The following is a 10,945-nucleotide window of genomic DNA, read 5'->3' on the forward strand; positions in this document are numbered from 1 at the left end:
TTTGACAGTTGACTGGATTAACACAGTTACCTCTTATTAGACTCCAGGTTGCTGGGATCAGATTAGTTCATTAGGCTCTGAAGAAGAAGCAAGGAATTGGAGACAGAAAGGCCATTTTGGGAAAAAGAGGAGCGATGGGGAAAAAAATCAGCTTTTTTAGTTCCTTTTGGATAGAGATGGGATAGAAAATTGTGATTTTCAGATAATCCCAGAAATTCATTTTCGCTGCAGGCTTTTCTCTGCGTCCAACATCTGACCCTTTGACAGTGATAGAAATGATAAGTTTGACCTGCACTTTTCTCTCTTTATTTGTCTGTCCATCTGATGAAATTTGGACAAGAAATAAGTACCTATTAAATTAGAAATCAATACATCAGCTTTCATTTATCCTCAGAGACAGCATATAGTTTTGGTTAAGAGTATTAGCTTTGGTGTCAAACAAACCTGTGCAATAGCCTAAACTTAGTTTCCTTATCTATAAAAATAAGTTAGGAACACATGTTACACAGCTGATGCAGTGACTCACTGAGGTGATACATACAAGCAGTAAGCTCTGACCCAGAGTGTGCATTTAACAACCTTTATGCAGTATGGCATTAAATTTACTAATATTTTTATTATTACTGATTATAAGTAAAAATAAGGTGGAAGAGCAGAATTTATTTATGTTAACAGGAAAATTTTAATACATTATTCTAAGATTCATTGAGCATCTTTAAACACTTGAAGGAAAAGATCATTCTCCTATTAAAAATATGATAAATAGTAATTTCAAAATAGCATCCTCAGAGATATATTCATATGAATAAGTATTTTACTCTATGTAATTTTCATATCCTAATGAAATTCAGATCAGAATTAATATATAATGAAAAAGTGTTTTTATGAATAACTTACTCCTGTTGTAGAGAAAGTTGACAAATGATGTCTGTAGTATATTTAAGAAGCCCACAGTGTTCTCGACTACTCTATTTGACATTTAGTTAATACAGCAGAGAGTTTCTACTTGACAGTGAGAAGAGAACATTACACAAGTCACCGTGTTCTGCAGATTTCTTGTCGGCTTGCTTTATATTCATTTAACTGGTTGCTTTTTATAATTACCCTATGCCTGGCTAGATTTCAAACTACAAAAGGATTATTCAACTTTGCTATTCCATGTTGCCCTCAGCCTGTAAACAAGCAGGGTTTTAAAAATGAATTTTGGCCCTAAAGTAATTCTTTCCTCATAAAACAACCAAAGAAGAAAAACTCCTTAGTGGAATTTACAAATTAAAAACTCTTTTCAGGTAGCAAGTAATTAAGACTGCTACTTCCTTTGCTTCCCAAGCAGAGACTGAGGACTCCCACTATGGGGTAGAATGGAATAGTTTGTGTCAAACTTGCACTCCTGCTGAGAACAACCCCAAAAGATGGGTAAAACACACAAAAATCCATATGTTTAAAGACATTTTTTAAAAATGAAGAAGCAGTGAGAAACAGGATAAAAGTTCTGGAGAGGAGAGAACCTTTTAGAGATTAGCTAACACATTTCATTCTCGTTTTGTCTGAAGGATTTTGTCAGTTCCAAGAATAGGCTGAAATTTTTGGTTCAAGGAGTCTCAAATACATGATTATTTTCTCCTCAAGGTATATGCCAAATTCTGAAGGCATCTGTGAGGCTCACAAATACAGAGAGAGATTTCCCAGAGCCTCTTGGTTCTGGAGAAACAAAGACTCATTAGCTCTCAGTTAAAACCTTTGGCTTTTACACATGCCTTGCTCTAGAAACCAGGTTAAATTAGAGCTAGACCGTCCTACTAAAATTGCAGTACAGCCTTGACTTAGCTTAGCCCCTAACTAGATAAAGGAGATCACCATCCGCCTGAGTCCATTATACCTAGTAGAAGTGATTGACATTCTCTGGTGAAAGATAACAACATCTGGCCATCATGTCTGTCATTCAAATGAAAATCACTATGTATGTCAAGAAACACGATCATATAACCAAACTCCAAGAGAAAAATCAGACTTCAGAAACAGACTATCAGATGATCTTGATATTGTGGTTAAATAACAGGCATTTGGAAATAACCTTAATTATTATGCTCAAGAAAAGAAAAAAAATAGAGATTAAAAATGGAAAATTTTCACCAGAGAATTGGAATCAAGAAAAAAGCAAATGGAAATTTCAAAAATAAGATATATAATATATCAAATTAAGTACACAATAGATGGATTTAACATAGATCAAAGACAGACAGGACAAGACAGGATTAAAGAACTTAGAAGGCCAATTAATGGAAAACATCTCAAAATAAAGCATACATAGAAAAAAGAATGGAAATAAGGATAAGAGTGCAGTAGATATGTGAGGCATAGAGAAAATATTTACCATACACTTAATTAGATTCCAAATGAAGGAAGGAGAAAAAACATAAATCAGATGGGTCAAATAAAAAATAATGAGATGTTATGTTTAAACCCGTTATATCATTAATTACAATGTAAATGGATTTAATACTGTCAGTAAAAGACCAAGATTGTGAGATTACAAAACAAAAATTTAAATATATGTTGATTTCTAGAGGTACACCTTAAATGTAAAGACAGAGAATGGTTTAAAGTAAAAGAAACACAACAAAAGAAAGCTGGTGTAGTTAGACTAATACCAGACAAAATAGTCTTTAAGGTAAGTATCACCAGAGATTAAGAGAGATTTCAAAACTATAAATAAATCAGCCCAACAGGAAGATGTTGCAATCTGAAATTTGTATGTGCCCAATAATATAGTTTAAAAATAAAGCAAACATTGATAGAACTAAAGAGAAACATAGAAGCATGTCAGTATCATTAAAAATATAGAATGTCTGTATGACTTAACCTAACTGACCTATACAGAACACTGCATCCAACAACAGCCAAATTTATGCTGTTAAGTGCACAGTAAATCTTTACCGTAATTGATGATGTGTTGGGTAAAAACTAACCCCAACAAATGTCAGAAGATTAAAGTTATTCAGAATATGTTCTCTGTCTACAGTGCAAATAAGGTAGGAATAAATAACAGGTAGCTAAAAAATGCCCGATTGCCTGTTAAGTTGACTGATATCCTCCTAAATAACCAACAGGTAAAGAAGAAACTTTAATAGAAATTAGAAAGTGTTTTGAGCTGAATGATAATATATAGTATATCAAAATATGTGGCATGCGGCTAAAGCAGTTCCCTAAGAAAAATTTAGAGACTTTAATGCATGTATTAGAATAATAAAAACTGAAAATCTGTGATTTAAGCTTCCTCCTCAAGAAACTAGAAAACAGAAACAGCAAGTCAAATCCAAGCAAGAGGAAGGAAACAATAAAGATAAGGGCAGAAACCAATGAAATAGAAAATGAGTGTAAAATAGACTAAATCAAGCAGACCCAAAGCTGATTCCTAGAAAACATTAATAAAGTTGATAAACCATTAGAAAGATCAACCAAGGAGTATATAAAATAGATAAACAAGTTTATACTGTGTAGCACAGAGAACAATATTAGATATCTTGTAGTAGCTTACAGTGAAAAATAATATGAAAACGAATATACGTGTATTCATGTATGACTGAGGCATTGTGCTGTACACCAGAAATTGACACGACACTGTAAACTGACTATTCCTAAATAAAAAGAAATTAAATTAAAAAAGTAAGAAAGATCAACCAAGGAAAAAAAATAGAGAAAACACAAATTACTTATGTCAAGAACGAATCAGGAAACATTACTACAAACCCAACTGACATTAAGAAAACAATGAAAGATTATAAGCAACTTCATGCCAATACATTAAACAATTTAGAGAAAAAAACGTAATTCTTTAAAAATGCAACTTACCAAAACTGAGAGAACAAATGAAAACATTTGTATATCCCTATACTGGTTGAAGAAATTGATTTTGTTAATAAAAACCTTATCACAGAAAACTGAGATAGCTTCATAAGTAGAGTTTTACAAATATGGAAGCAAGAAATATCATGATTCTTACACAACTCTCCCAGAGAATATGAATAGAAAAAATACTTCCTAACTCTCTCTTGTGGTGGTACAATCTTGATCTATAAACTGACAAGATCATTAAAAGAAAGAAAATTATAAACCCATGTCTTTCATCAGCTTAGACATAAAAATCCTACACAAAACATTGGCCAATGGAACTCAGCAACATGACAATAGGATAGCGCATCACAACTTTATTCCAGTAATGTAAGGGTTTTTAATATTATGCAAAACTCAAAAAATGTAATTCATTATATAAATAAATACAGGGAAAGTATATGATAAAATTCAAATAGATTTATGATTTTTCATAAAACTCTTAATAAAATGGAAACAAAAAAGAATTTTCTGATGTTGATAAGGATTACCTACAAAAATTAAAAAAACAACACTATAAGCAAGCATCATAATTATGAAATAATAGAAGATTTCCCATGAGACTGAGAATGAGACATGGAAGTCTCTCATAACTATTTCTATTCAATATTGAATTGAAAGTCTTAGTTGGTACATTAATAGCAAACACATACATACATACAAGTCATGAATATTGGAAAGGAAGAAATAAAATGTATTATTTATAGATAACATGATCTTGTCAAAAATTTGAATGAATCTAGAGACAAGCCATTAAAATTAACTGGTGAATTTAGCAAGGTAGCAGGTTATAAGAAAAAAGGATTAGAATTAGAGAATTTGACGTGATATCTGGATAAAAGATCTCTTGCTAATATGAATTTCTGTTTCTATACACCAGCAACAAATAATTAGAAATTGACATTTAAAAAAGATACTGTCTACAATAGCAACAGAAAAATATCAGATGACTGAGAATAAATTTAATGTAAGATGTGAAAACTAAAATTTACACTTTAAACTGAAAAACCACAATTCATTACTGGGAGAAGTTAAAGACCTAAATAAATGAAGCAATATATCGTGGCCATAGATGGGAAGATGTCTATTCTACCCAGTTTGAACTACACATTCAATGTTGTTACAACTGGAATTTCAGCATTTTTAATGGAGAATCACAAGCTGATTCTAAAATCAATATGTAAATGCAAAGGACCCGAAAAAGTCAAAACACTTTTGAGGAAGAATAAAGATGGAAGTGTTACTCTACCAGACTGAAGACCTATCTTAAAGCTAAAAAGGAGTGTGGCATTGATGCAAGGAGAGATAAAGGATGCAAGAACAGACCAATGGAACAGAGAAAATTCAGAAACAGACCCCAAATTAATAGTCACAGTCCCATGAAAAAGGTAATGCTGCAGTGCAGTGGGAAGAAGTGAGTATTTTAAAATCAATGATGCTGGTTAACTGGAATATCCATATGAAAAAACGAATCTTGGCCACTACCTTATACCATGTCAAAAAATAATTAACTCCAGATGGATTTCAGATCTAAATTTAAAGGCAAAACGTAAAACTTTAAAAATAAGACAAAGGAGAACATTTTTATAACCTTACAATAGGCAAAGATTTCTTAAACAAGACATAAATACTCTTAAGTATAAAAGACAAATTTTGTGATAAATTAGACTATATTGAAATGAAGAACTCCTACTCCTCAAAAGTCACCACGAAGAGTAAAAGGGTAAGCCAAGCCACAGAGTGGAAGAGGATGTTTTTCAATACATAAAAATTCGTATGTATTTTCAATACAAAGAGCGTGCATCCAGAAAGAATAAAGAACTCCTACAAATCAAAAATGAAAAGGCAGCATGATTCCATTTATATATAGTTCAAAAACAGCACAACTAAGCTATGGTGTAAAAACACAATAGTTGTTTCCCTTGGCTGGGCTAGTGAGTAGAAGGGGCCACTAGAGGAGCTCCTGGTGTCTTGGAGTTGTTCTGTTTCTTGATCTAGGTGTTGCTGACATGAATGTGTTCACTTTGAGAAAGTCATTGTGAATTATGCAACTTTTGTGTGTATGTTAAACTTTAATAAAAGGCTAAAATCCAAAAAAAATTGCCCTCCCCCAATACAGATCTGCTGTTGAGTACAAGAAAGCTATAGAAGAAAGGCAGGGCAGCGGCTTGTGGGAAAGCACCTTTTCTGCCCTTTCAGTATTCCAAATACCTGTGGCCAAGGGCAACCAAGCATTTTAGATCATACGATACAATAGCAAAAAATAGTTTGAGCAAGAATTTATAATATGTACATGTTTACACCTTTCCTCATGTTTGGCACACCATAGCATCCTGTGTACGTGTTGCACATGGTGAACACATGCCCATAATTAAATGTATAAAAGATGAAATAAAGAGAAAATAAACATTTGAAAAATAAGTTTTTTCTATAAGTCATATGAAATCTTGTAAGGTTTTTTTTTCCTTTAAAAAAAAAGAGCATGAAAGGAATGTGATTCAATGTGTCAGAGGTAATTAGGTCGTCATTGCTTTTACCTCATGTTGTGTCGGATGATGGACTTATACTAGGAATGAAAGTATTCAGCTCAGCCATTTTCTTATTTACTTGTGCTTGTATTATTTATACTATCTTCAATCTGCAGTTTCTTTGAAAGAATCTTTTAAAGCCATTTGTTCATTTTTGAGAGGGGTAATTTAGTTCAAATCAGATGATATAAACCATAAATTCATTTAACCAGACACATGATATAAACTCTAAGAGTGCCTCTCTGGGAAATATCCATCCTTCCCTCAGTGCCACATGACACCTGACCAGTGTCAATCCATACATTTAATGCATCTAAACTAATCTGTCTCTCACTTTAGGATGAAAAAGATAATACAGAAATTTTAATATTTTCTTCCCATTCCCAGTGGACTGTCTTGAAGACACCTAGAATGTATACACTCTTTGATAGGTAAATGAAGCCATATAGGTTTGCTCAAAAATAATACTGGAAGTCAGTGCAGTTACCTCTGGGACTAAAAGGAAGTGCACAGTTCTGACTGGACACTTCACTGTGTCCAATCCATAGATCAGCAGTGATCAAAGACTTATGGAATGGTTTTTACACTACCTCTCTACTGAATACAAAGCAGGATTTTCGTGGAACAATTTCTTCTTTCTCTAAGGGTTCAGAGAAAGAGCAATGGGCCGTAATCTGGGACACTGTTGTAGTCCTCAATCTGTCCCTGCCTCATCCAGTCCTATGGCAGATCTCTTCTTGTGCATTCATCCTACCTCTCACGATCTGATTTCCCTGAATATAAAATGAGAGATTTGTAGTAAGTGAGCCTGAGACTCCTTCAAGTTAAAGCAAGTGTTGTGGGGCAAATTGTGCCCTCTTAAAATTCATATGTTGAAGTTCTAACTCCTGATACCTCAGAATGTGACTGTATTTGAAGATAATGCCTTTAAGTAGATAATTAAGTTTAAATGAGATCCTAAGAGTTGGCCCTAATCCAATATGATAGGTGTTCTATAGGAAGAAAAGATAAGGACACAAATACACATAAAGGGAAGACCATGTGAAGAAGACACAGAGAGAAGGTAAGCTAAGAAGACTGGACTCAGGTGGAACCAACCCTGCTGACACCTCCATCTCAGATATCTAGCTTCTAGAACTGTAAGAAAGTCTTGTTTAAGCCACCCAATTGGCGGTATTTTGTTATGGCAGCCCTAGCAAACAAATATAATAAGTAACCCCCCCACCGCCAGATTTATTGAAATATAATTGACATATACTATTGAGTAAGTTTAAGATGTACATCATAATGGTTCAGTATATGTATGTATTGCAAACGATTACTACAGTAAGGTTACTTAACAATTCCATCACCTCACATAGTTATGAAGATTTTTTTGGAGTTTTAAGATCTACTCTCTTAGCAAATTTTAAATATACAGTACAATATTGTTAACTATAATCACCAGCTATACATTACATCCCAGAACATTTTCATTTATAGCTGTAAGTTTGTATACCCTTTGACCACCTTCACCAATTTCCCCCAAACAATGAGTTAATTTGAAAAACGTGCAATATTTGATCTTATAATTGAACTTTGCTTTAATAGCAATATCCCGAGCTTGTTATCCCTACTAAATAACTGAACACAGGAGAAGTGACTAAATTTACTATCAGTATCTAGAAATAAATACTTGAACTTTTAAACTTGCTTGACAAGAACCATACTTCCCTCTCCTACTAAGTACAGACTTAGACCATTCTAGTTTACCAATTTTCTCTTACAAACATTATACCATTAGACAGGTAGACAGTGTTCATAAGAAGCCAAGAGGATCCAGGGGTATTGCAGGTCATGGCCATGGTGGTTTTATTGTTGCTGTTTAATATTTATGGAGTGCCCAGAGCTATGTGGGAAGACTGCACTGTGCTTTCTCATGCGATGCCCAAGTTTCATCTGATGAAAATACTCCTTTCCTTGCTCAGTCACCAAAGATTTTCTCAAAGAAACAAGCTACCTTATTTGAATTTATAAAAACCTGATTAGTTTTCATTCCATTTATATTCTAGTAACTATTTTCAAATAAAACATCTGGTGTCCAGATAGGAAGGCACTAAATCACATTTATACCTGAGAAACTGAAAGAATGTGAATCACCAAATAGGTTGTTTGATCAAGGAGAATGGACCAAGGTAGCTAATTGGACTCTCTCCTTGTCTTTCTGATGGCCAAGGGCTGTTTTGGGAAGTTAACAAAAGGCATATGTGAGGAAAGATGTTAGTCAGTAATGCTTAAACTTTGCATAATCCATTTAACAAATCGCTTCTTTCGAACTAAGGTGTACTGTCAAATGAAGGGAATACACTCAGCCAAATGTTAAAAGAATAATTTAGTCTCTTGCTTCATTTTATGGAACAGCAGGCAGGTAAAATACACGGCAGGGAAAGGGGAGGCTAGGTGCTGGTTGTGAAGTTTTAAGCTTCTTGTTTGGGGCTAATGGGCTATTCTGCTGCCCAGAAATGAGTAAAGAAATGAATATTTTCACAGCCTATGGGTTTGTTTGTAGGAAGATCAAGGAGACAGTCCTGAGTGGTTTTCACACTGTGCTCTCTCCACCAAGGGCAACGTGGAAAAAGGAGTGGATGGAGGTATGGGGAGCAGACGGTCCTTGCGTCTCTTACCTTCCTCTTCAACCAGGGAGGTTCCACTTCTGCTGTTTTGCATGTTGTACTTTTTATTTAAAGATTTCCTTTGATGAAAGTGTTTCAAGGCAAAAATCACTTCAAGGACTCAATTTGCAATTGCTCTTTCTAATCTGAGTGGAATTTTGTGCTTGGACACAGACATGGCGTGGAGTAGTGAAGACTCCTCAGATGCTCCAGGCTTTTGCATGCCGACATGTTCCTCCTGACAGAAATGCCTCCCTCCACTTTGTGACTGTCTGCTAACCCTTCACACCCTCTTTTATCAAATTTATAAGTTATTTTTCCTATGAATCTGGATTTTTTTCCTACATTAAAAAAAGGAAACAGAGATTCCTGGTGTCATAGTGTTAAAAAGTTTAACCAGTGATGCCATCAGTATCATCTGTTTTTTAAGGGGAAATGTCTAGTTCCTGAATGTAGAGGGAAGGGGTCTCCTCTTCCTTCTTATCCCGTCTTTCTCACCACCTTTTTTGGCAGAGGAAAGGATGAACTGGCTCCTCTCAGCTCTCTGGGAATGCTTGATGCTTGCTGACGGCTCTCACATCCGCCAGTCCACATGTCAAGAGTTTAGGCTGCTGAAGGGTCTGTCCCTGAGAACTTCCAATGGTAGGAATCCATTTCATTCACTCAAACATTAAATCACTTACTCATTCACCATCCATCTGTGGAGTGCCTATTACTTGAGAACGCAATGACTAATATGGTCATCTCAGCCCTCAAGGAACTCATAATGATTAAAAAAAAAAAGGTAATATCCATAGGAGCCAATCTCACTTCCTCATCAGGTCACATATACTTGGGATCACAGTTGTTTAAAGCTAAATTGAATCTTATTTTTGTGCTCGGTGGAGAGCTGTTTGGTTTGGAGGACTGTTACAAAGAAGACGAAGAAAGTTCCCTTGGGCCATGACCCCATGCAGAGTTTCTAAGGGTAGCTGATCATTTCTCAGTATGAGATTTTAAAATTTAACTTGGCAAGTGAACGCAGTAAAACATCTCGCAACACTTTTCTCATCCCCCCAAACTTTTAAAGTATGTGGGTCTGGGATTGTCTTTGTTTTGAGGCAGGATGTGTTGTAGCACTTAGAAATCGCATTTGACAGGTAGTACCTGCTCATAATGGCTTAAAAGGTTGAAGGGTTTATTTTCTCTCACAGAAAGGGAATTTTGCTGCAGTTAGGACTCAGGAAATCCCAGGGACTGGTAAGATGATTCTATGAAGGTGCCTGGGTCCCAGGCTCCTTCTAAGTCAGTGCTCTGCCAGCCTTCGCACTGGCTTTCACAGAATGATTGCTGAAGGTTCAGTTATCAAGTCCACATTTCAGATAGAGAGAAGCGGGGAAAAGCAAGGGGAAACAGGGATATGATAGATGTCTGTTGTTCTTTTAGGGATTCCCACTGGAAAGCACATCAACAGATTTGCTGTCGTCTTTTTGGTCAGAACTCAATCTCAGGACCACACTTAGCTGCAAAGGAGGGAATTTTTTTTTTAATCCAAGAATCTTGCTGCCCAGAATAAAATTGAGGTTTTGTTCTTAGGAAAAACAAAGGAATGACTATTGTGTGGACAACTGGCAGTGTCAGTTACACTTTAGTAATATATCTTTCCCTTCATCTTCCTTCTTTCCCAGCAAAATCTATAGAAACAGGCATGTGCTGGTGGGAGGTTTTCCTGTTACTAGAAATGAAGAAGCCATGTAATTCCATTCTGATACTGAATCAGACTTTCCTTCTTCTTACATTGACCGTTCAACAGATGTTTATATTTTAATGTGACTATTTTTCTTTCAAGTATCACCAAATTTAATAATATCCAATTTTTTTCTTCCTTAATTCAAT

General features: G+C 35.0%; 1 long non-coding RNA gene across 1 annotated transcript in view; it reads left to right on the top strand.

Moving 5' to 3' along the window:
- Window positions 1-9,695, top strand: part of LOC140689009 (uncharacterized) — a 37,642-nt gene extending 27,947 nt beyond the window's left edge. The window contains exon 3 of the long non-coding RNA XR_012063863.1: window positions 9,584-9,695. This is a non-coding gene — a long non-coding RNA (uncharacterized lncRNA). The remainder of the gene's footprint in view (window positions 1-9,583) is intronic.
- Window positions 9,696-10,945: the final 1,250 nt, after the last annotated feature.

This window comes from Vicugna pacos, chromosome 24 (assembly GCF_048564905.1).
Source record: "Vicugna pacos chromosome 24, VicPac4, whole genome shotgun sequence".
Taxonomy (NCBI): domain Eukaryota; kingdom Metazoa; phylum Chordata; class Mammalia; order Artiodactyla; family Camelidae; genus Vicugna; species Vicugna pacos.